The sequence below is a fragment of the Apostichopus japonicus genome, chromosome 6 (assembly GCF_037975245.1).
Source record: "Apostichopus japonicus isolate 1M-3 chromosome 6, ASM3797524v1, whole genome shotgun sequence".
Classification (NCBI taxonomy): Eukaryota; Metazoa; Echinodermata; class Holothuroidea; order Aspidochirotida; family Stichopodidae; genus Apostichopus; species Apostichopus japonicus.
Window position 1 is genome coordinate 9177990 of NC_092566.1, and position 26434 is coordinate 9204423.

The 26434-nt window shown below is 37.2% G+C and overlaps 2 long non-coding RNA genes across 2 annotated transcripts; one reads left to right on the forward strand and one right to left on the reverse strand.

Annotated features, from left to right (window-relative positions):
- The first annotated feature begins 2429 nt into the window (after positions 1 to 2429).
- LOC139968910 (uncharacterized) lies at positions 2430 to 7013 on the forward strand. Its single transcript, XR_011793579.1, has 3 exons — positions 2430 to 2930; positions 4633 to 4852; positions 5573 to 7013. It is a non-coding gene; the product is annotated as an uncharacterized lncRNA (long non-coding RNA).
- Positions 7014 to 11860: 4847 nt separating this feature from the next.
- Positions 11861 to 21215, reverse strand: LOC139968911 (uncharacterized). Its single transcript, XR_011793580.1, has 5 exons — positions 20718 to 21215; positions 16859 to 17116; positions 16100 to 16289; positions 15245 to 15360; positions 11861 to 14685 (listed from the first exon to the last, which is right to left on the reverse strand). It is a non-coding gene; the product is annotated as an uncharacterized lncRNA (long non-coding RNA).
- Between the last annotated feature and the right edge of the window lie 5219 nt (positions 21216 to 26434).

The following is a 26434-nucleotide window of genomic DNA, read 5'->3' on the forward strand; positions in this document are numbered from 1 at the left end:
GAATGGAAAAAATTTGTTAAGATATTAACAAGAAAAAAACTCTAATTTGGAAGATTCCTACATTAGCAACTAGCATGATTTCACCTCATTTTGTCTGCAGGTGCCATCTCCTGCGATCTGGGGGGTGCTGAAATCTCAAATTTTCTCTGTACGCTCCGCGCCAACCAAGGTGGCGCTCCGCTCAGATAGTAACCCGGCCCCCCCACAAGAAAGAACAGCCCCCCCATGGCCCCCCCACTGAAAAAATCCTAGCTACGCCACTGCTTTCACAGAAAATGTCTCCATATATTATTTAAGATACATTGGCTTATACTGCCGAAAGTAATATACACACCACATCGACAGAGCATTGCTTAAGTTTAACTTCAAAGTGACTCTGGTGACAAATGCAACCAGAAACTTTAGACTATAGAGAAGTCGGTTACCCGGAAGTATTCTGGTAGTAGTATAGGTCAAAGGGCTTCCTATTTAACCGTCTACATCTTTCCGGTACAAAACCAATGATAGGAATATAATGAGTGGGCTTACAATTAAGACAACTGCCAGTGCAATTAAGGATTTTTACAATATTTTCTGTTATATGACAAGTAGCTCAGCTTCTTAAACGTAGACTATCTTTCTTTATTTTCTCACGACACTGTTAAACGGGAGAGGCCGGGGGGGGGGGCGGTGGGGGTGTTGTAGGGTTGGAGAGGGTCAAGTATATTCACAGCTAATGTTAAATTAAGGTAATGGATGGCGTTGTTTTATCAAGTGACGTCACACTTCTTTTATACGGTACTTTCTGCATATACTTGATAAGTGAAATACAACTTTACCCAAACCCAGATGACCCACCACGAATTATGATCGGTTTTATGATGAAATCTACAGATTTTCGTGTCTGTCGATTTTTTCTTTATAATTACGGATAACCTACAATGAATTGAATTAAGTTGATTATAACCAATTAATTACCAAACAGCACATGCTTTGTCCGTCCGTCTGTCCCCTCCTCTGTAAGTCAGATGTGATGCGGGGACCACATCTTTTTCACCAACATGACGTTTCCGTTACAGAACTGACGGAAGCCATGGATTAGAAAAATAGAGGTCGCTAACAGATAAAGCCTCGATCCCTTGTGGTTACAGCAACAGGAGTTTGGTTAAGTACACAATGATAAGGCAGTGATCAGTGTCACGTGATCCATGTCATTAAAGAGAGATTACACTGTTGGTTCTATGTCGTTCTTTTCAAGGAGAGAATCCTGTCCAATTAACTGTCTGCTCGGAACGTAATCAAGACAAGAGAGGTGGGGTGAGGGAAGGGGGAATATTATAATTTGTCCATGTAAGACAGGTGGAATCTAGCTGTAAATGCACCGACCCGATACATTACATACGGAATTACTATATGAACGTGTTGTCATGGGGGTTATGGTTTGGGTTTTTTTTTTTCTTTCTCTTTGGGATAATTCGGTATATTAATTTTGTTCCGAAGAATGGGGGATGGCTTAAAAGAAATTTACCATTTGTCACTGGTAAATATCTGTCTATATCAATGGATTCATGCTACCGATAACTCCAAAACATGAAAGAGCCATTACAAATTTATTTCAAGAAAAATGAATTTAAATATGTTCAATCCGCATAAATTCACTGAAACATCAAATCAAGTACCCAAAAAAAAAAAAATCATGCATCAAAGTTTGAAATATTCTTGTATGTTTTGTTGTATTCTTTGTGATCATTTTCTAGCATTTGACATTTGACGTTTGTAAGTATTCCTTTGATATTATTAGAAATATATCCAGACAGTATCTAGCAGAGAAGGATCCTTCCAACCGTTTGTCGTCTGCTATACTGCTATCGTGATGATGTCATATTTACACAGCTTCCTGAGAGTAACAGTTTCTCTTGGATGAGTTCAAAATGACTTAAGTCTTCTTTTCATCACTGACATTCACTTATAGTCACATGTGTTATAATTTATAAAGAAGTTAAAGAAAACAACTCGGAAGCGATCACTTTACGCATAATAGCTCATTATAAGATACATATATGTATATGTATGTACGTATTCTTTGCTGATTCACTGTTTAAGACGTTGTCTGGCGGCTAAATTTATGACCGACAAAATATCTCCCCCTTTAACTTTGACAACTCACTTTTCGTATAAACATATATATATATATATATATATATATATATATATATATATATATATATATATATATATATATATATATATGTATATATATATATATATGTATATATATATATATATATATATATATATATATATATATATATATGTATATATATATATATATATATATATATATATGTATATATATATATATATATATATATATATATATATATAGCACTGGATTGGTATTTACGTTTACTTCTCCAAGTTGGTGCTTAGGTTTACCTGAGGTGAAATAATTGGATCAACTTGAAATTTTACATCAGTATACCTTATGGTACTAGGACTGCATATCAGTCGTTATAAGCTGCTACCTACTTTTTGGGTCATTTGGCAAGGAAAAATCCAATTGGTCAAACCCTTACGGTAAACCTAAGTCTTGCTCTCAAAGTATATCCCCCAGTTGGTATATAAGTTGACCTGACGTACAGGCATCCGTAGTTTTCTTGACAACGGCAGTAGCCTGTATTCAGTGTATACGCTCTACACTGTGTACACTGTATACGCCAGGGCTAACGCTAAAGTATACCCGTAGGCTGCATTGCATGCAACCCAATAACAGTTTCGGCTAATATAAGATGATGTGTAGTATCTGTTCCCTCTCGATGCAAGGGGACTGGGCTTGATATCGGGTCAGTCGTTCGCCGGGTAGTTTGGTTTTCGTGCCCAGGTTCTGTCCTTGTTGACTTTTTCTTAAAAAAAGTACCGTTAAAACGAAAACGTCTCACCAACAACTTCAGGTAAGGTCCATGAGATAAGTCAATAAAGTTTGGTGATATTAATAACGTTGATATTATAACGTTGTTGCATACAGCTTCACGTTATTTGTTCATACCCATATTTCAATACTATAGTCTAGACTAGCTTCTAGCCTAAAACTTGTAAGGCCTAGCCTACGTTCGGCTGTAGCCTAGGGCCATAGTCCAAGTCCTAACACTACCTTAGCATTGGGTCAAGGGTAAACTGGTCTGTAGTTTGAGCTACAAATTAATACCAACTGCCAGAGAAATTAGATTTCAAGTACTGTAGGTCAGCTTAACTTCTTAGCCTAATGTGCATGTATGTACAGTATCATATGGCCTTAGATTTCGCTGGACAATTATGTTACTGTACATTGCCCTAATCATGACCAGATACTGTAGCATGGTGGGCTTATAATTGACGCACTTAAGGATTTGATCAATGATATCTATCAAGGAAAAATCCAAATTACTCAACTGTATGTGTTTTTCATATGTGTAGTTCCTCAGAAATGTTCTAATCTCAAAATATTTAAGGTTCTATGCTTATGCACCGTACAATTGAGCAGAATTTGACCACAAAATGTCTGCCGTGTCAAGTTCTTTCATACCCCTAAATTGACACATTCGTCGATAAGCTAACTGTAGTGTAGGCCTTAGTATACATCCATTGACTTGAGATGCTGTTTGCTATGCTCTGAGCCTCTAAGCTCTGACAGGTCATGTCCCAGAGAGTAGTGTTCTCATATTGAGGTAATGTTGGGTATTTTAAGGGTGTAAGATTTCCAAATGGCCAAAACGTGTGCAAAACTGGGGGGAGGGTGTTAAAAGCTTAAAAAATACCACAATTTGGTCAGCAAATACCTCAAATGGATTCAAACTCATGAAATATGTAATTCTGTTTGGCTGCAAAAAAGTTTAGGTGGCCTGCTGTATCGTTGCTAGTAATAATTTAAGGTGCGTCAATTACGGGGGTGCGTCAATTATGAAGCCTTTACTATACTGTACAGTAGCTATGCCTAGATTATTAGAGACTGAAGTCACCATGCAAATGTAACTTACAAGTAGCCTGTATTGAATAAGAGATGCTATAATTGCTAGAACTTTTCAAAAAGTTCTTGGAAGTCTTTACTCTCCAAAATATTCTCAGACATTCTAAACACCACTGTACTGTAAGATGTCTGAATATCCCAGTGAGGGTATCAATAAAAACAGTTAAAGGATTAATACTAGAAAATCCAGCATCAAATTTGGGCCAATGCAGAATACCTTTAATCTAAGTCTCTCAAGTGATGCATTGTGTTTCAAGTGTCTTATTTATAACTAACCAAAATTTGTACAAAATAACAATGCCATGCATCCAAAAGGTTATTGAGTCAGTACATTTCCATAATGTAACTATTACAAAAGCTGAGTGCACCTAATTAAAAGTTAACATCCTCCAAAAATCTATATAACACAAAAATTTGATAAAGCCTTCTATCCCCTCCCTTGCATATACTGTAAGTCATTTTGTTAAGTCTATTTAGATCCATAAGTAATACCAAGTTGACTAAATGTGCAATATTCAGTGTTAAAGATCTAAGCTCTGTATTGGCCCAAAATATATTGGAGAGAAGTGTACAATAAAAATTGAAATAATGCACATCTACACTCTGATCATTTGATATTTATTTGATTGGCACTGTTAATGTTTTCTCAGACAAATTTGATGATCAACATTCTCAATCTCAAGATGAATGACAACAGCCCACTATCCAAGGGAAAACACTGTACGATGTAGCTGCCATGCAGTGAAAAAGTCAATGTTGGAACGGCAGCAATCATAGCTAGAGCACAGATGCCGTCTGGGACAGACTGATGTGGTGACCTACTGCATCATTGACAGCAAAATGGAAGATATTTTCTGAATTAACCACAAAGTAAGTTAATATTCTGTAGGTTTGACATCGCATAAACTTGATACCATAGGACTCTATTATCTCAAATACGAGTAACATCTGAGGTAATTTATTCCAAAGTTATGGAATGAAGAAAGAAACAATCAGAAGGGATGAAAACTTTTGTATGATCTGGTTAATGTGGTGGTATCTTTTCCTCTATGTCCATAGTATTTAACTACACTAGAGCTCTATCCACTCTCTGGTTTTTAATCTTAAAGGTCAATGCAAGACAACACCAAATTGTCAGGCTAGGTCCACATAAAATGTACATGTATATTTAAATTTTGAAATCTTTACAATTGGTAACGCTTGAATGACTTGCAACTTTTAAAAGCACTTGCTATGGTAGGGAGCTGTTTCAGCTCCAATTGAATGCATGGCTGCATAAATAAAATGTGTAATGTTGTATACAAGGCAAGATGAATCAAGAATTAATGGGCCCAAAATGGGATTGATAAACGAATTGAAATTTACAGTGAAAATAGTATATATGAAAGGTTGTGAGATGATTAAAATATTGGCTGAATTACAGGAGATTTAGTTTTGTAAAGCAGTTCATTGTTTTCTTCATTTGTAGAGTGTGAGGTCATGTGAGGTCTAATCGGTAATCGCAAAACATTCCAAGCTATATTGCGCGTGCTATAATTGGGACCAAATCAGCATATCTTTAAGAGAAAGCTTTTCTTTTTGTACCAACAGATGTATAGATCTACAGGCTAATACAGCAAAGGATATGCTCTAATTAGAAATGCCAGGCAAGATTATCACACAGAACACAGTGGGGTGAATACAATCATCAACCAAGCTTTCCATCATGCTGTACATAGTGGTATACAGTAGCTCCTTGTTGGGCTTATCAATTAAAAGCTTGCATAGAAGACGATGCCAAGCAAAGCAAAAGTATGTCCTGTAAATCGCAAAGTAGATTCACACATCTCATGTATATCCTCTGTTACACAGCACATCTTTCAATGGAGTTAGGAAGTTGCTGGGAATAGTTGTTGGATTGGCACAGTAATGTAGTATTTGCTTCACATAAATGCAGAGCAGTAACAGAAAACTAACTAGTTCCAGGATATGTTACACTGTTACACCATATAAAATATAGAGGAAATTAATATTATAAGCTTCAAGCAGACAGAACCAAGAGAATGCAGACCAGTCTTCATGGGAAGTCTTCTACATATTTAACTGTATAAATTCTCATTCTTTTGCAATGTACTTCTTGAAATATTTTAGTTTGGTGACATTGTGGCACTACATGTTTTTGTAAGTATTAGGGAACATTTGCAGCTGCTTGTCAAGAACATGGAACTTGTTATACAACTGAAGTGGTCCTGATGCTTAAGTGTTGAGGTTACTGGATATTTTGCTGCCTTACCTTGCTTTAACTGTTCTTAAATGCATTTCTCATGTTTTAAGATGTTTTAATTTTGTATTCCAAGCAAGATCAGCAAGCCATAGTACAGTAATTTTCAACAACCACCACACCGATACTTGTGCAGGACTAAGGGTATTTGTTAAGCAGATTACTATTATAAAAATCTTTCAAACTTTTATCCCTCAAAATCTCCAGGGGTACACTGCATTGTTTCTGATCCACAGTTTCACAATTCTACAAGTGGGGTTCAGGGGTTATGCTATGGGAAAAGTTTACAATGTTAGGCCTGACTTAATTACTGAAAGCTTGTGGTCTTTTATTACACCAAGAACCAGTTTATTCTTTAAACAAAATTAAAAATCAAAATTGAGGGGCGTGAATACAGCAAAGGCACATGCAACTAGCACCAATGTCATGGAAACCTAGTGCAGCCCAATGAAACATACTGTAAAACCACAACATTTGTAACTATAGGTAAAATGAAATTGTGCAATCCAGGGGTATTGTGTATAATTTTGTCCCTACAAGCATGGAACTCCATGATATTGTGGTAATTTGCATTGGTTACGGTATTAGATACAGCCTATACTGGTAAGTCTAGATAAATACTTGAGGTATAAGTTAGTTCCCAAAATGTTTCTCATGTATGAGAGAGGTCAGTAAATTGAGGTCATGAAATAGTGCAAGTATCCTGGTTTATGTGAAATAAATCTTGTGGAAAATATAAACTGGGATTGAAAATACAATCAACTGCTTGAATATGATTGTACAATTTGTATTGTGTCTCGTCTTTTAATATCATGCTAATCTCCACTACTGTATGTGTTTGGTAATAAGCCAGATTTCTGGGTAGAAGTTTAAAAAATACAAATCGTCAACAATTTTTGATGAATTTTAAGCAATCACATTCACTGCCTCTATCTCTGTTTATGTTTTGAGTCAGCGACACAGTATACTGTACAGAAGTGTACAGAAAGGGACACTTTCTGTTGTATTCCTGATCAATTGAAAATTGTTTGTTGTTTGACTGTTTGTAGCAGTATTCCTCTGAGGAGTGAAAAAAAAATAAACATACAGTGAATAGTTGCAACTGCGCATGCATTTATACATTACTTAAATTATGTTCTGATGCAATTCATGTAATATTCACTGTCGATTTTAGTTCAAAACTGCCAGTATACCATTAGTTCCTGAGCCATAATTTTTTTGCTTTAAAAATCTGGCTTTGAGGGTATAGTATTTTGTCAAAAACATAAAAGTGGAGGGGCTGCTTATCATCATTCCCTGAACAGGCTTTACCCAATTTGTTAACTATAATGGTAACATATCAAAATGTCTGGGGACTTGCCACAGTGCTGACAATTTTCAAATATTTCCATGGTTCCACCAGGGATGCTAGAGATGGACAAACAACATTTGAGCTTTCTTTAACGTTTGTTTCGTGCCGACATTAATACTGTTTTTGGTCCAATACTAATACCTAAATAGGGTAACAGGACAAAATCCCCCCGGACAAAGTCCCCCTAGGACAAAATCCCCCAGAGCCAAAATCCCCTTGGATAAAATCCCCCTAGGACAAAATCCACCCAAGCCAAAATCTCCCCAAGGTATAAAAAATCCCATCAATTCTTTACAAAAATGCGTCATCCCGGTCCCCGGTATCGTCATCCAGTACCGTCATCAGGTACCCTCACCAGTATTTCCATTGGTACTCTCAGTGGTACTCTCAGTGGTTCCCGGACCAGTACTCCGACCATACCCCGACCGGTACCTTAATAGTGAGCCTGACAGTTACCCCCACCGGTACCCCTCCCTGACCAGTACCCCGGCCGGTACCTCGACCGATATCCCAACTGGTATCCTGAAAGGCACCCTGACACATACTCTGAAACGTACCCTTACTAGTACTGGTACATTAAACAGTAATTTGACCAGTACCTTGACCGGTCACTTAAATGTCACACCATGGAGCTATATCCCATGGCCACACTAACAGGTAGCCTCGCAATTACCCTCAATGATCTCCCGACCAGTCCCCTGACCAGTATCCGGACTGGTATCCTGACCAGTACCCTAACCAGTACACTGAGTGGAACCCTGACTGGTAGAGTGACCAGTATGATGACCGGTACCCTGACCAGTACCTTGACCGGTACCCTCACAGGTACCCTAACAGGAGCCCTCACAGTTACACTCGCCAGTACCCTCACTAGTACCCTGACCAGTCCCCTGACCAATCCCCTGAACGTTACCCTAACCAGTGCAATGTCCCATGCCTTGACTGTCACACCTGGGCCATCCCTGGTTGTTGCAGGCAGGCTTTGTATGGGTCAGGGGGATATTGTCTGGGGGGATTTTGTCCGGGGGATTTTGTCCTAGAACCCCTAAATAGCACTTAAAACGGATAATGGTATCAGACGGTACCTGTACGTTGTATGCTAGATTCATACGATGTCAAAAGGCTAGAACATGCACTATAATACTGTTATCAGTCGTCAGTAGGTATATACCACACTCATCTCATATCAGTATGTGTTTCTAATGTCATAAAAGGCAGTGGCGGAGCGTCCATACAGTCAGGCGGGGGGGGGGGGGGCGGACTCAAATGGGAAGCTGTCGCCCTTTTCAGCTATTCACCACTTTTTATTTATTCGCGATTATTTACTTTTTTATTGCGCTCTCATCTACCTATTGACATTTGTCACATTTTGTTGGCGATGACACCTATACCTACTTAATTGATCCTTACTGAGTCTTTCAACTTAAAAGCATATTTTTTCCAAATAGATTAGTGAAAGTTACACAGTTTAATAAATTAGAGGCATCTCCTTGTTAAAGAATTGTATTATCGGCGTATAGTCTTCCGATAAGCGTAACTTAGGGTTGAAAGAAATCAGTGACAGCAGGCATTAATGATATAAACTTACATATATATATATTTTAAAATCTGTTATTGAACGAATTATCAGCCCCCTGGTTACATCGTCATTTATCATCCCTTCCCCATCCTGCCCTACCCTTCTTCACCTCACACACTCCGCTCTATAGGGTTAAAAGAAATCAGCGAGAGCAGGCAGTAATGAAATTTACTTACATTAATGAATTTTTTTAATCTCATTTAGGAAAAATTATTAGGTCCCCCTGGTTACATCATTTACCCCCCCCCCCCATTCTCCCCTTCCCTTCCTTACAGTCACCGCTTCTCTTACACCTAATATATGAGATATCCTCGCAAAGCGTGCTGAACTAGGTCCCTCATTTATCTAATGCGTGGGAGGAACTCGAAACTTTCTTCCTTATCCGCATATTCCAAGCTTTCTCCAAGAAAAGAGTTACAGTACCTATTACCCAGATTTTTAAAAATAGCCTCCCTCCTCATAAAACGTGATGACCTATGTCTCTCATTAATCTAAAGCATGGATGAACTACCAACTTTAAGCATATTACAAAGTTTTTCCACAAAAGAGCTACGGAACCTACTACACACAAATTATGTAAATGTCACTAAACAGCATCCGTAGGGACATCGTGTTTTTGGTCCACATTTGAGTTTCCATCATATCTTTAATCTGCTTTTCATACATATCTTTTATTGTGATTGTTATGATGACCACATCTAAGGACTTTTGAGTCGTATTATTGTATCCAGTGGAATTGTCTCGCTGAGATATAAAAGGATGAATTTTCCGTACGTTTTCACGGTAGGCCCCTCTGTTCAAGGTCAATGCACGACTATAACATTAGGTCCACTAAGTGCAGATATTGGTCTCCATTTGCCACTATTGCAGTAAACCCAACCGAGCAACGTGTCTACGGTGTCTCTTAAAAGACAATATTATTAACAAATTCGAAAAGAATTTTTAATCTCTTTGGTGTCATTTTAAAAATATTTCTGATAACATTACGTACAGAATTCTTTTATATGAGAAAGGTACATATGAGAAACATGACAATGACCGTCATAAAACCAATTTCAAGATTACTAGCGATCAATTCGCTCAATTTGTTTCAAAAAAATGATTAAAAAGTGATATGAATTCCTCCTCATTCATTCTTTTTATTTGAGCATGTTGAACGCTTGCGATAACATGTCATTACGAATCATTGCAGACGTTCACCCAAACCGTTAAAAAATACCGCCCCTCTCCCCCCCCCCTTCTTTTCTTACACTGAGCTCTCAACAGTGGCGGAGCGTCAATACAGTCAGGGGGCGGATGCCCCCCCCCCCAAACGGACTCATATGGACTGCTGGCGCCCTTTTCAGCTATTTATCACTTTTTTTACTTATTGACTACGATTATTTACTTTTTTATGGCGCTCTCATCTACCTATTGACATTTGTCACATTTTGTTGGCGATGACACCTATTTATTCTTCGTTTATCTGCAAATTAGCAAGGCCCTGAAAGGGTCATTTCCGGCCATATAGGGAGTATCTTTACTCAAAAGATTTCTGTACGCTCTGCGCCAACCTGTGGTGGCGCTCCGCTTAGATAAAGTCGAAAGCGCCCATACAGACCATTCTCACCCCCTCTTACCAATACCCCTAGCTCCGCCACGATAACAGGAGTGACTTTCCATATGTTATTGGTAGGAAATTGCAGGAATTATTGGAATCCTCAATGAAAACTGTATACGTAGGTAGTCTTGTTTGCGTGGGGATTGAGTTGTGTAGGTGTTACACAAAAATGTAGATATGCTTTCTTTATTCTTGTGGAAAGCCGCTTTCACTTTGATATCAGATAAACCTGTGGTACATGCAGTGACGTAGCCAGGATTGTTCCAGTGGAGGGGGTGGGCGCTTGACCAATTCCTGGGAGGGCGTCTTGTTACTACCTGAGTGGAGTGCCACCATGGGTTGGCGCTCAGCGTTCGGGAAATTTTCAGCTATAAAGACCTCCTAGATCGTTGGAAATAACACTTCCCAGACATTGTAAGCTGCTCTAAAGTTTCACAACATCCTTTATTTTGAGATCCCCATGTCTTGATATGGTCATCAAATAGTTTAGAGAAGTAGAAGAAAAAAGACAATCTGGTAAGTTGCTTTGAAATATCATGACATATCTCGGCCTATGCGCTATGTAACGTCAGGTTTTTCAGCAACTATAGCCTACCGCCGGTCCGCGGTCGAAGGGTCGTTCATGAGTGGTCATCATGGAGATTCGATACCATGCAGACCAATGAATGATATATTTTTCGCACATGTAATTTTTTCGACACCCAAAATCCCAGTGGGCGGGCGACAAGCTTTCATGGGGCTGTCTCCCCCCCCCCCCCGTGGCTACGCCACTGGGTACATGGTGCCGAAGCACATATCTTCAAAGTACTGTCTCCAACTTTCAATTGTTTCAAGCTACTATGTGACCAAAAAGAAGTTCTCAAGATGAAGTTGCAGATCTGAAAGGACCAGTAATTTTACTAGGAAACCTTTCGACCACGTACACCTTTGAAGTAGGATAGGATTACACAGTATTTGAATTCTTCATGGATCGGCTTGTATTAAATTAGCTGAAACTCTATAGACCAGTCTTGCAAGGTTTAAAGAAATGGCTCCTTACATAGTTGGTATGATTCAAATTCATCCAGATGCAAATTCATCAATATAATTGGTCGAGAACTTGCTAGAACAGTAAGCTGTCTGAATTAGCATCTTCAGATCGAATATGGGTTTGCTGAGTTAGGGAGCAATATGTTCGAAGTACAAGGACCAACCAATGAACCCAATTTTAACATAAGAGGCAGAGATAAGACACTATAGCAGAAATCATTATGTCTTATTTCTGTTTATTACTGATAAATGCAAATATTTTCATTAAAAATCAATATGAAATTTCATGTTACTTTCAGAAATATATAAACAAAGCAACTTCTACAACTTCAACTCATTCACATTCATGCTATCAGCTAGAAAATTGACCATGAGGCACATTTTCTATGAGGCATTGATGTGAATACCACTGACATAACTTGTGCTATTCAAATGGATAAAGGGCTTGGTCAAGTCATGAATAAGGCTCTGCCCCATATATTGCACATGTACAAAAAGGGTTACTGCTGTACATGCAATACTTTTTTGATGGGAGAGAGAGGGGGGGGGGGAGATGTGGTAACATGTTGAAAAGACCACATCTTTCAATTTGTCATTTTTCTTTTGAACATATGCAAATGCTAGAAATGAAAGCACTTGGAAATTTCTTAAAGAGATAGGCAGTTGTTGCCCTTGCACTGCTTTGAAGTCTGCACCACTGTAAATATTGTTGAAGGAGTGGAGTTCTGCGAATCTCTTGATAGTCAAGTAATAAATTTTTCTTTCACTGTTTGTTAAACAGCTCCTAGCAGTAATATGTATTTACACGACATTGTATCTGAGGTTCATTATGTAACCGGTGTTTTCTACATACAGTCAAATTAAAAACCAATGTTAAACTTGTTCCCCTGCAATGGTCTAAATTCAGAAAGTACATCAATATCATAACTCTTTTGCATGTTGTATAATGGTACTGAATTTGAAGTGGATTATATTTATCAATGAATATAGCAATGTTTTGGGTAAAAGCAATTAAAGCATCCACTTGAACTTCATGTTTTCCTTGCATTGTTTGCTACTTCCTCCTATCTAGATTCCAAAGGGACATATAGATAAATGCTCAATACCTCAAACAACATTATTTAACCTTGTTTCCCACAAAAAAAATGTTCTGTCCCAGTTTCTGTAAACTACTCGGGATAAATGGAGGGGTGGGGGGGGGGAGTTGGACAGGTTGGGAAACTAAATATTTGACAGATGTTGTATTTGACAATAAAATTCACCTTCCCAAGGAAGTAATACAGTTCTTTAAGTGGCATTTTATGAAGGACCTACAGTATGTAACGGTAGCAGAATTGGTTATTGCCTCCTGCTGAAATGTCCAATAAAGACTCGCAGTATTGGAATGTTCACAGATTCCTCATTTAGAGAAACATCTGTGTTTATTGAAACTTTCCTAGGATGTTGCCAACAAGATGCAGTTGAAGTCTACTGTACCTTGTTGTCAAAGGTGGAGCTCACAAAAAGTCCTATCAACTAGTCTTATTCAAGCAGTGGCAACATATGGGAAAAAAGAAAAGCAAAATATGGTACCATTTTGGTAATATTATTTTGAATTATTTATCCCAACACCCTATCCTCCTTTTAAGACTTTTGCAAGCTTGTAAACCAGTTACAGCACTCATGCAACATGATATGACAAAGGTTCATTGCCAGAACATGAAACTAGCAATTTGGAGTAAATTTGTTAAAAGAATGATGAAGTTAATACACTGAAATATTGAATGGGGCTCAAAAGAGCTTAAGAAGTCTTTTGAGGTACATTACTTGTTCTGATAAATATATTAATTGCCCTAAGATTCAGCTATTAAAGCAGCTACTAGTAAGATACTAGATAGTATGGGATCATGAAGGTTTTCAGATTTTACCTATATTGGCCTCAAATAACCTTTGACTTGGCTAAGAGCACTCAGCACATGATACACCTGCATACAAACTTCCATTCATCATTCCAATATTGAACTATCATGTTAACATGGCTTTCAGTTTCAGATATCTAGTTATCTCACATGGGCTTCTGCTATACTGTACAAATTTATAGAATAGTACTCAATGTCAGAAACCTATATGCACTACATATGACTACCAACTTTTCCTTGTTGAGTTAGATGCTCTATGTTACTCTACTGACCTTGAGTAGCCTTTGACCCTCAATGAAGCCAACACCTACTGAAAATTCGAGTATAAATATAAAATTAATGAAATGATTCAGAAAATACTTTAACAGAAAGGAAAACTATTATAAACACTTCTGTTCATACTGACCTCAGCGTAAACAATTTAGAGACCAAGAACATATGGTATAATAACTATTAGCTAACATTTCTTCCTTCTACTCTGCAATTTTGAGAGAACAATAAGCAAAATTGATACTGGCAAATGTAACATGGCAACAATAACAATAATTCACAAATGATGATGACATCAGAAAAAGTAGCAACCATGACAATGATTATGATTTGAAAATCTTAATGAGCAATCCTAAATGTAACTAGAATATCACTTTTAGTAGAGCAGGGTTCTCACAAGCATGTTCTAACCTGGCGGTGGTCGTGGTTTGAATATGATTTTGCCTCTCCCTGCATGGTTTGAAAGTTGAGCGCCCGGGCTGAACATTTATGAACCAGGAAAAGCTTGCTGCCACTTATCTGGTCCGAAAAAATTATAGCATGAGGTAAATTTCCTCCTCGGTGAATAATTATCATAACAGTTCAAGAATTTTTACCAAAGGTGATCATATTTGAATATCTGGAGTCGGCTCGGACTTGAAGGGTCTTGGATTTGGCTCATACCAAGTGGGCTCGGACTTGGCTCAGACTCTGGCTAATTGGACTCTACTACAGCTCTGCCATAAATATAAAAAGATAATGGATTGTTAAATAATTTATTATATGATGTTGAGAAGGTAGAGACTTAGAAAGTTAACTCCTAAATGTAATGGATAGTATTAAACTCTTCGTTTCACTAACAAAAGGATTCTCAAATACAGTACTAGCAACATTACAGCTGAAATAATGGATCACCAATACGATGCAGTGAAGAAAGGGAGTTTAATAAAGAGCATCCCTCAATGTAATGACTAGGATAAAACTCTTAGTTTCACTAACAAAAGGATACCACATGCAGTACCAACAAGAGGGATGCCCATTATATTGAGGGTCCACTAGACTTAAGGTTTGCTAGACCCAACACCCCCATTTGTGGGAAGCATTATTGAGCGTCTAGTTAGCATTTATTGGGTAACTGAAAGTATTGAAGGACCTTTGTGACTCCCCTCCCAGTAGTTTTATAACATTTATGAACCAGGAAGAGCTTGCTGCCACTTATCTGGTCCGAAAAAATTATAGCATGAGGTAAATTTCCTCCTGGGTGCATAATTATCATAACAGTTCAAGAATTTCTACCAAAGGTGATCTTTGGTATCTGGAGTCGGCTCGGACTTGAGGGGTCTTGTATTTGGCTCAAACCAGATGGACTCGGACTTGGATCGGGCTCTGGCTAATTGGACTCGACTACAGCTCTGCCATAAATATAAAGAGATAATGGATTGTTAATAATTTATTATATGATGTTGTGAAGGTAGACACTTAGAGAGTACTCCTAAATGTAATGGATAGCATTAAACTCTTCGTTTCACTAACAAAAGGATTCTCAATACAGTACTAGCAACATTACAACTAGAATAGTTGATTACCAATACGCTGCAGTGAAGTAAGGGAGTTTAATAAAGAGCATCCCTCAATGTAATGACTAGGATGAAACTCTTAGTTTCACTAACAAAAGTATACCACATGCAGTACCAACATGGGGGGGGGGGGATGCCCATTACATTGAGGGTCCACTAGACTTAAGGTTTGCTAGACCCAACATCCCCATTGTGGGAAGCATTATTGAGCATCTAGTTAGCATTAATTGGGTAACTGAAGTATTAAAAGACCTTGGTGTCTCCCCTCCCAGCAGTATAACAACTGGAATAATGGATTGGTGAAACAATGTTTTATTTGATACAGTACAGTGAAGTAAGGGAGTTACATGAATAATAGTTAATGCAATGAATATGATTAAAATCTTTGTTTTACTTACGAAAATTATTCTCAAATACAGCAACATAAGAATTTGTATAAATGGATTATTAATAATGAATTTTATGATGCTGTGAAGGAAGAAAATTCATTAACAAATTTTAATTTGTATGCTGCATGTCATATACCTGTCCAGAAACTAAAAAGAAAAATTCAAACTCATAGAATGCACTGTACCTGGCTCCAAGCAATGACATATAAATCTAGTCCTCATTGTATCTACAGAAGTTGTTTGTCCAATTTTAATCGAAAGCCTTTCCTTTCATTGAAAATTTTGATCTTCAGTAAAAATATTCTTCTGTCTGTACATTTTATTGATGACAGTACTTCCTTCTCTTGGTGAGAAATTCCACCAGCTCTTGTTAACCTACAAGAAACCAAAACAACATTTCAATCATATGTCAAAGTTTCACTGAAGTACATTCCATGTAAATATTTTTTTAAAGCCTCACATGATATTGACATTGTTGCAAAAGGTACAAATAAACACATCATAATCAACGTTAAAAGGTGATGGTGTGTTAACACCTCAAGTCTTTGCTTCACAATCCTACCTACAATTCATTCCAGCCTGCCAGATGGCAGATTTACAGTACATTTGGTTTTCAAAGACTACACATAAAGTCATTTCAATTCTGATAACATTCTATGATGGTGGAAGTAGCAAAGTAAAACAAAAGGTTTGGCAGTGGACTTGGTGGGAAGTGGAAAGCCTTTTTCTTACATTACTTTGTTAGCCGTTGCCTTAGATCGTTTACAGTTTTTGAAATTAAACAGCAAATTTTCATCATCTTTGTTCGTGTTGAAACTTAGTACAGTAAATTTATATTATGTATAGTGTGTGTTGATCAGACTGAGAGGATATTAAAGGGAAGACTTTAGAAAACTAACTTCAGGTCATAGGGATTTAAAATATATCTCACAGTCAATACTTACTGAATATTAAAGACAACTGGGGATGTTTGCAATATATGCTTGTGGGAGCTCCTTATTTCCATATAAGCCATTTCTCGCTGCATCCCATGGTCAGCATGAACCAGCAGCTCAAAGTTACTGTACAGTATTTTGATATCCTGTGTTGACCTTGAAATTGCAGCCCTGTACTTCTTGCAATAAAGTGGAGCATATCTGCTGTGGTGTTCTCATTCTGCATTCATGCATTCCTCAAATTGTGCCAAATTTAAGCCATCTTTTCTGACAAGAGAATGAACATAAATAAGTCCAGATAATTGTTTCATAAATTGCAGGTGGAAGTCTTGACAGTGCAGTTCCCTATTTGATGTCAATACTTAGTGTTCATGTTGTCCAATATTCATGTCAGTTTAGTTAATTTAGCTATCACTTTTTTCATGGAAACCGCATATGCAACAATTGAGAAAAATGCCACACTACTAAGTTTGAATATTGATCTATTATTTGGTATGTAAGTTGTACCCAGGAATTTAGCATGCAATCACTTCAAGGGATTGACTGAGTATTCATGCATGGTTCAATGCCTCATCCCGCATGCAGTTCATTTACTTAAAAATTGCATGCACCCTAGACTATGTATACCGGTACATTTAGTCCCTCAACGTATCATTTGGGGTTTAAGCTCAGAACTACTCGTGAACACAGACTTTGGCATTATGACTGAGTTCATTTTTAATGTTTGGTTTCAATGATGTTGAAACTTTCCACTCACGATGGCATATGTGTGCGCGTGTGCATTGGTAGGAGTACTGTGTTTGTGATCCTAGCTTGTTAACACAGTTTTTCATGACAGTAAGCTTTATTGGAGGGCGTTGTGGTCAAGTGGTTAAGGCAGTGGACTTGTGATCTAAGGATTACAGGTTCGAGCCCTGGCCAGATCATTGCGTTGTGTCCTTGGGCAAGGCGCTTTATCTCCATTGCCTCTCTTCACCCAGGTGTATAAATGGGGACCTGCGAGGTAACTTGTAAATATAGTTGCGTGCGCCGGTTTGTGGCTGCACCCTATGGGAAGTCCCCCAGGGGACACGTGGTTGTGGCGCACTGTGGTGCCCCAGGAGAGATTGATTGAATTGTGCACACTTTGGTGTGTGGGTGTGACAAGTTACCAATGACCAGGGGTTAATAATAATCAGCGCACTGAGACTTAAGTGTGTATTTGCGCTTTATAAGAACTGTGTATTATTATTATTATTATTGGACAGATCTCATAGTTGGTACAGTATGTATGTATAGATGCATCACAAGTACAAGAAGCCTATTGCTTTTGGTGAAGGTCAAAGGAAATTTAGGTAAAATGGTCAAATTGTGAAAACTCAATTTGAAGCATGGATAGATCTATTTATTGGTATGTCTAGGGCTAGGCCAGTGGTTGGGTCAACATGGCAAACTTATGAAAACCTTATTTAAACCATACATCTCAAAGCAGGGTACACTAGCTTGCAGAGATATATAATGTTTAGTATCATGTTATATCGCTACAGAAGGCTTTCAGTGGTCTTTTTAGATCCCCAACTGTCACTTTGAAAATGTTGTTTATCACAGTTCTCAATAGTTTTTTGCTGTATATTATTAAGATACAATAAGTTGTTCATGCAGCCTACACATATACTGTACTGTACAGTAGCATACATGTCAGATTGACAAGTTCATAAAATGAAACTTATTACATAATGGAAACCATGTGCAGTGCAGTTTGCATAATGGTGATCTATTTATACACCCAACCAGCTAGTATCGGATCATAGCAACATGTTACCACATACATGTATGCATTTAAGTGTTTTGTCACACAGTACAGTGCTAACATCATACAAGGGAGTTTTATTTGTTCCATAACAACTCTGATCATAATAGCCTGTTCGTGCAGGGAGTTGTAATGGAACAACTCCCTGGTTTGTGCTATGGACATGAGAACTATCTAGTGCCTGTTGAACATAAGTCTTGTGCATTTTCATGTTACTTACTAACACCAAATTACTGCACACAGATGGTCATTTTTAAAAGTATGAAAACTGAATACAATCAAGAGTTTTTTTTTTTGGACATGATACCCAATATGAAACTGCTTTAGTTGCACATACTGTATGTATGCTGGTTTTTATCATGAATGATTTTTATAGGAGCCATGAATTTTTTTTATTTTTATGAAGTAGGTCTGGATTCCCTTGGCATTATAACCTGATTGAAATTTAACCTCTGTGATTGCACTAATATGTGAGACCATTGATCAACCTAATTAATAGCTTTTAATGATGAAGACACTAATAACAATTTCATAACTCATTAGTGTGAACACAATGCAAGGTTCAATGACGTACTGTTTATTTCCTTAAAATGCATAGCTGGTGGTTTTTCAACATACTATAATCCTTTCAAATATGTTACATTGAATCTTTACACTTTTCCATTGATATATCACAGACTGTGTTTTTTTGTTATGGGACTCCGTAAAACTGGATCAAACCTAGCAATTTTTGGACAAGTAATTTGCTCTTTTCGCAAAAACTCCTAAGTGCTCAAGTGACTGTACAGTAGGTCACCCTGTGAAGGCATTGTGGGACTTTGAGGAATACTTTTGATCAAGCTATTACTTCAGCACTATTAACACTACCCTCATCATAACGTTAATATCAAAATGCCTAAATTACTTAGCCATGATTGCGTTGTTATTCTAAAATGAATACTCAATTGTTAACCTTCAACCATGATTCATCCCATACAGTAGGTGCAGGGGGAAAAAACTCATGTTACAAAAAATTGTTGTACACTGCTACACTGAGGCCCTGTGTGACTTAGTTCTCTGAATCAGAACCAATGACACACCACTACTACTGTACGCACAGGGCTAAGTGATGCACACTAACACATATAGAGAATATTGTGGGGATGAATATTGTACTGAGACGGCAAACGTTTTCACATTTTTTACTTTTGTAACTCGTTTATGGAATCAATCAGGCCCTTTCTTTTACTGTAGTGTTCCGTTTGCTTGTGTATCTGTTTTTGTGGAGTTGTGACTTTCTGACTGCCTTATTTTATGGCAGAGAGATTGAGACATACCCAAAGATTTATATTTCGTGAAATGGTTCAAAATTGCATCGCACGAATGCAAGTTCTTTCATACCCCTAAATTGACACATCTGTCGATAAGCTTACTGTAGTGAAGGGCCTAAGTAAACATCCATTATTTTTGGATGCTGTTTGCTATGCTCTGAGCCTCTAACCTCAGAAAGGTCAGGTCCCAGAGATTAGTGGTATTATATTGAGGTAATTTTGGTTATTTTTAGGGAGTAAGATTTCCAAATGCCCCAACACATGCACAAACACAATTTGATCAGCATATACCTGAAATGGATTCAAACTCATGAAATATTTAACTCTGCTTGGCTGCAAAAAGTTATGGTTGCCTGCTGTATAGTTGCTAGTACTAGCTACAGTACAGTAGTAGTAGGCTAGTATAGTAATAGTAGTATGCTACTAGTAGGCCTAGTAATATTTGGAGGTGCGTCAATTATTAAGCCTTTACTTTAAAAGATCTGGAAGATCACCAGGCTGCAAAATGTGTAGGTTGACCAGTCTGTTACAAGTATATACTTTAATTTATATATCACATTTTATATTCTGAGTATCAGCAATGACAGTAGCAGGCAGCTGTGATTTACCATAGCCAGTAATACTGATAGGTCCAATTTAGGGCTAACGTTAGGCCTAGGCTAGTCTACTCTAACTCTAACCATGGTCTTACTTTATTTGTGTTCAGCATGAAGGTATTTACTCTAAATGTTATTAATATATCCGGAACACTTTTAAGGAATTTACTTACAATGCATATACTCCACCAAAGTTCCAAAAGCCAACTTCAAATGGGCAACGTTTACGGTAACCTGCGGCACTTTCCTTTGTAGACTACATGGCTAGGCCCACATAGAGTAACGTTGAATGTAGGCTATTGGGAGAGCAACGATACGATCCGATCGACTGCCCTACCACCGAACACAGAAAGAACTGCTTATGAATGGGGGCGTTGTTTCGTTACGTGTAAATTTGCCAGTTAAAATAGAAACTCTTATTTTCTTAAATATCCCAAATTAATGGAAGAAAAAGTACAAACACGAAGATTTCAGTGTAATTAGAGGAACCTGTAAGTTTCGGAACTATATATAGCCGCATTTGGTCAAAATCGAGGTGTAAAGTTGGGATCAACATATATACCATGTTCGTAATTCTGTTATATACCCTTCGGAATTACCTCCACTTTTGAGGGGAAATTTTACCCTTTAAATGAACGATTTTTTTTTTGTAACTTCGGAATTGAAAAGTTTATGAGATTTTCTCTTAACTCGAAATAATCATTTCTCAAAGGAAGTGAAATTGATTGGACAAGAAGACCCTAGACTTAGGTTTACCTGGTGTCAGGTAAACCTATCCCCGAGGTAAACCTAAGTCCCAGCTACCATGCATTGAAGTAAACAAAAATACCAATGTGTATATATATATATATATATATATATATATGTATGTATATATAAATATGCAGATATATTTACACTCTATGGCAATGGTTCTCAACGCATTTTTCTTCTAGAGCTATAGAGAAGAACGTGACGTTGAGCAAATGGCCAATTAGAATAATCAATCTCCCTACTTGAGCAATGCGCAGGGTGTTGATGCATTAAAATTCAAGGGTCCGAATACATACCGTGCTGATTAGTGCAAGCTTGTGAGCCGATAACTTTTTCGGGGACCGGATATTTTTTTGGGTGTTACAGTTCGTCCGGGACACCTATTAAAAATCCCTAAACTGTGTTATATGGGTAAGCGCTACAGTACATATATGGCTAGGGTGATGTTTTTAATTGGCAGTTGGCACACCCCCTATTCATATCTTTTGTGTTTTACAAAAAGAAGAGGGCGTATTGGTAGCGGGAGGATCAAATCTCGCCAATGGTAAAAAATACATAATATCCGCTAAATTGAACCCCCTTTTTCGACAGTGACGGCGAGGAGGTTTGGGGGGGGGGTGAGAGGCATGGTCAATTGGTTGACTCTATATACAACGCTTAGGGGTGAGAGAGGTGTGAAGAAACTCACGAAGCAAAACAGACCTCGACTTTCTTTCTTTTCAGTGACAGGTTCGACTTTCAAGAGAATGAAAGTTTCCGTTTACCTCCAGTACGATGACAGTTATTAATCCATTTGTGGGGGTTCCCTCTCTCTTTTGTTTAATATTATTTATGGCTACCCTATATGTCTATACCATCCGTCAAGACCTGTCGATTGAAAAATATGATTTCAAATTGAATTTTCTACAAAAGAAAAGACGAAAAAAAAACAAGTGCAAGGTAACTAGAGATTAACTCATTTTCATCGGTAGATTTAGCTCGCCCCTTGATCATTTCTTACTTGTAATATTCATCAACGGACAGCGGGACTGAACGTGGGGAACCACAGGTAACAATCTCTTTACAAAAAGAAGGGAAACTACTGCTTTAGTCTTATCATTTAACTCTGTTATACAGCCAGAGATATGGGTTAGTAACAATCTTGATAAAGTGAAAGGTGAATGTCAGGTGAGATACGTAAGAAGAAGAAGAAAATAATAATAATAATTATAATAATAATAATAATAATAATAATAATAATAATAATAATAATAATAATAATAATAATAATAATAATAATAATAATAATAATAATAATAATAATAATAATAATAATAATAATAATAATAATAATAATAATAATTATAATCATAATCATAATCATAATCATAATAATAATAATAATATAGGCGGTAGCGAAAATCTAAATGGTGAGAGAAACAGGGGGGGGGGTCGTGGGCACTGGTTGGTATGCCTGATACCCACCCCCCTCCCTCGGCATATTTATTTATTTAAATATCAAACCTTTCTCATCTTCCAGGTATGGTCAAACAACTTATCAAGTTTTTCTTGTCTATATTTCATTCAAATTCTCTACAAATTTCAAACTTATTATTACAAATTCGGTCAGTCACCTCAGTTCATAGGTTTGTCTAGATAAGAAAAAAAGGTTAGAGAGAGAAGAGGTTCCTTCCCTGAAAAGGCTTTAGCCACAAGGGTGACCGCCGTAGCTCACCGTGGCTTACCGGCTGTCATTCAGTGGATCAGTGCTTAGCAGGGAGTGTACCAGAGGAGGGTGGGTTAACCAGGGAGGTATTAAGGTGAGTGTATACCTTTCAGTTAATATACTATACACGTTCCCATTACAATCCTCCATTGTTTATGTCAAGGCCTTAAATTGTTGAACGGAATATAGTTCATTCGTCGTCTGCTGTAAATATGGAACAGATGTTATAAGAAATAAGAAAAAAATGTTCGAATTAACATTTCCTTTCTTTCTTTCTTGCTTTCTGTCTTGCTTTCTTGATTTCATTCTTTCAATACCCCCTGCCCCGATCTGGTCGTTTAACCGTCCCTTGAGTAAGCAGCTCCCCCCCCCCCCCCCACCCACTATCTCGCACAAACCCGTGTTGTACTTTACAGCAATTCCAACTGTATAAGAGCTGCAACCCGGAAATAGTCTCTCTGACCCTTCCCCTCGACTTAATCTATGTCGTTCCTAATGTTGCCATCTTCTACACCCTTTATAAATTGGTTCTAACCTCTCCCTGGAGAATGAAGCAATTTCTACAGCTAATATCAATACCGCAAACAATGCGATGACGTAACAAGTTTGTAAAACAATAACAAGCAGTAACCAGGCAATAGTACAACCTGTGTTCCTGCTGACGTACCTTAATTGAGTATATATATCTCCGATGAATCTGCTTCCAAAAACATATAGGGTTTTCTAAGTCAATCCTTTAACTTTGATATAATTTAAGTATTCCCTTAGTACCTCCTTAAAGCAATTGCCAAAAGCCATTACTTTGCAGATTTTGAACGTCGTTTTTGCGTCAAAATGACGTTGTTGTTGTTAGATTAGCAAAATATTCTGCATCCGCCAACGGAGGTAACTTTGAGGTAACTTTTAAATGTTCTGGTAGGTCAAATGTTGCCCTCTTATTGAATGTTATAAGGTTTCTCTCATTTATGTTAAACTTGACTCCATCGAAAGGTTATTCCTGCTGAAATCCATGGTGAATATATCGTCTACGTGGTTATGGAGCACAAAAATGTACATTTTTTTCATGGGGGGGACGCTTAATTCCCCAGGAATAAATCAAGGGGTTGAAGCCCCCACCCCTCCCCTCCCCCCCCCACTATCAAGCAGAATATAAAAAGAATCCTAGTTTACAGAACATAAATATATAACATTTATATACAGTACAACATTTCTTTTCAAAAGTTGCAAACTATAGGGTAGAACACCATTTTATATCCATGCACCCTCAGTTTTATCCAAAATTATTTATCAAGGCCCCAAAAGTGGTAGTTGCGCCCTGATTGTGAAAACTGCATACTTGTGTTGGGGTTGTAATGGCACTGAGCATTTGACTTATATTACATGATATTTAAATGAGTTGCCCAAGATATTATCACAAGCAATTACCCTGGACATTTTGTAGTTGGTGAAATGAAACAAATATCCCTCAACAAACATGGAGTTTTTTCCTCTTTTTTTTTCCTTTCTGGTTGCATCTTTACATTGAGCATTGCTTATGCAGTAATCCCTCCCGTTTGTATCTTACTTTACGCCTATACACCCAACAATTTGAAAATGGACAACTTCCCATATAGCCCCCACCCGCCCCCCCGTATACCATATGTCACGCCTGCGCACAACACAATAGTTTTGCCATAAGTCCCCCTACCACAACCCCACCTTCTTCTCTCCCTCGGGCATTCTACACCCCTTCATACACACAAAAAAAGCTTGCAAATGGCCTTTTGCAATTTTTTGTTGTTGCATATAGCCTTGCATGGGAATCTACCATCCAAGTTATACAGCATCCGATTGTTTGCGTTTAAACAACGTTCTACTTGCAACTGGATGTTATCATTGATATACCCAATTAACTGGTGCAGCGTTCCGAGTCAATGGGTCAGATAATTCTTTTCGCCGAAAAATTTGCAATCAGTTTGCAATATTACCCTGTTATGATTTGACGACAGGATCTCCCCGCCCATATTTTATATGCAAATTAGATATATGTTATGTATACATATATAAATATGTATATATGTATATATATGTATACATAACATCTATATTTGTTATAAGAGTAGTAAGAGAAATTCCCCGTCGGTTAAATATTTCTTAGGTCAAGGTGATGCAGATAAACTAAAATTTGAGGGGAAGGGGTGTGGTGGGGTCAGGTTGAGGTAAGGTTTCGGAGGGTGTGAGTGCGGATAACGTGAACTATCGCAACTGAAGATGTTATGGACATATTATTTCATCAGGTGCTTTAAGTATAAATAAATTTCCCTATGTATATTCGTATTGCGTTACATTCGAGTATGAAGTGCTACTTTGCAACGTTTTCTATACTTTTTTTTTGCGTTAAGAGTCATCCTGAACATAAACCGTATAATATTCAAATGAGACTTGTGTATGATAAGTCCATATTCGGTATTCTGGCAAAGTTTTTCTGTATTCCGTGTACTCACCTTCTGATATATATACTCACCTATGTACTCATATATATACTCACTATATGTACTCACCTTATATATATATATATATATATATAAATATATATATATATATATATATATATATATATATATATATAAATGAAAACGTAATGAGAAGGAAAATCCAGAACAGTGAAAAAACTTCCAGCCTCCACCGGGATTCGAACCCGGGCCTCCCGCTTTGTACGCGGACATTCTAACCAACTAGGCCATGGACGCTGATTGTATGTCCAGAGGTTCGAAACCGGTAAGGAAGTTCTTAATTTCACTGTAGGCGTTTGACACCTGTATCGAACAATACTAGTTCTGTTTTTGGTGACATATTTTGCCTTACTCTAGAGATCAAACATGATGCTTACCAACTCGAAAATCATTTGTGATATTTATATAAATTTATATATATATATATATATATATATATATATATATATATATATATATATATATATATAAATTATATATATATATGTATGTATATATATATATATATATATATATATAAATTATATATATATATATGTATATATATATATATATATATATATAAATTTATATAAATATTTATATACATGCTACCCAGTGTGTATGTGTATCTTATATATGTACAAACGATTGAACAAAGGCTATATACCCTATACAACTGCTGTATATAGTATATATACATATATACACACAACTCGGTATACCGTTATAGGCTAACGATGTATAAAGACTCACATATTGTTCTTGAGGAATAACAATGACATGCTGCTATTGTACTATTTAGTATCCTTGGACCATCATTATCAACCGATTTGCAAGCCATAAGAGGTCCTCATGTCCTCCCTTCAAAAAACCAAACAAAAAAAATGACCCCTTTATGACAAAAAAGAAAGAAAAGAAAACACAAGCCGGGGATTATCGGAGACTAGTCCAGTCAAAT